Consider the following 1,577-nt stretch of genomic DNA (forward strand, 5'->3'; position numbering starts at 1 on the left):
CATCAAAATCTGCTGAGTAGAGGGTAAGCTTCTAACGAGGATCAAGGCCACTTGCTGAGAAATCACCTACATCCATTAAAGATGCAGTGCCCCCGAAAAAAGGGACGTTAGTACATATGGAATAATACTAGTATGTAAAGCTAAATACCCTCTCATGCAATAGTGTACCAACATAAAAGGAGAGGAACATGGTATCAATAAGAAACTCAAATAATATAAAAATGCCAAATCAAGAGCAAGCTAAATCTTCATGTAGGTATTAATGTTTTAAGTTGAGAGATATTTGGTACCGACACACCACCATGCTTATGGCATGGGGATTGATCTCCGCCCTATCGGCTAAGCCGTCTCACCCCAGTGTGTGCGGTGGACATAGAAACATAACACTACCACCATGTGTGCGGTATGGTGTCTGATCACTACCCGATCAGCTAAGTCATCTCACCACAATTCCATGTGGGTCGACATTGTCCTTTTATAGCTACCATTTCATCCCAATTAATGGGAATACTCCCAACACATAACCACGGGAACTAAACCCTCAATTACTCCTACACCGGCACATGTAGTTTTGGGTTTAGGTAATTTCAACTCACCATTCCTCGGTGACCTAATGATACTCCAAAAAACATTTATCTAAAAGAAATATCATCTCATATCACTTCATAAAATATTTCGCTTCATTGGAACTTTTGGCCACACATGTAAATCTTCGTTCTTGGCACGATGGCCACATTTCAAATATCTCTTGCTCTTATTCTTTCACCTCCAAGGATCATCATAGGTCATCAATATAAAGAACATTTGGAAATCACACCTTTAAATACACGAGTAATAAGAGTCTTAAACACAATTAATTTTTTTCCCAAAAAGGAGCATAATGATTTGTAATTGAAACATGAACTTAAGTCATAGCATTTGATACATTAATCATGCTTCAAATATTTTTAATAAGAATATCATGGCAATGGAAAATAAGGGATCTGTAGGGCTTCATGAGCATTTGTTAATTCAACCTCTTAAAGCATTTCAATTATGTAGATTCGTGGTATAAAAGTCATTACTTCATTTTTAGGTGCATATGACCATTAATGAAATTGCTCAACATTTCCAAAGACGAGAGCATGGAATTGGTAATTTAGAAATGTCTAGAAATCTCATGAACATTTACAATTCAAACATCGAGAGCAATCCGGAGTGATAGAAAATAAGAACTAGGACAAACCATGCTTGGAATTTATACGGGGACCGTGGGATCCGATTCTACAAGAGGATTTTATCCAACATACCTCAAATTCATCCCTTACTGATACTACAATGATCCACTACACTAAGCAACTTCAATCTACACTAACAACATCCAATGGGACAGATATTGGTAACAAGTTCCACAATTTGGGCCATTTAGATACTTTATCTAACACCTAGTAGGCATAAATCTCTAAATCTCTTAGCCATAGAATTTGTTCATCCAACTACCACTACTTACTAACAATTTATTCCACTATCATCCTTAAGTTATTTATAACTTCCAACATCACATGCATGTCTAACCATCCACACCCAACCGACAAACT

This window comes from Nicotiana tabacum, chromosome 13 (genome assembly GCF_000715075.1).
Source record: "Nicotiana tabacum cultivar K326 chromosome 13, ASM71507v2, whole genome shotgun sequence".
In the NCBI taxonomy this organism is placed as follows: Eukaryota; Viridiplantae; Streptophyta; class Magnoliopsida; order Solanales; family Solanaceae; genus Nicotiana; species Nicotiana tabacum.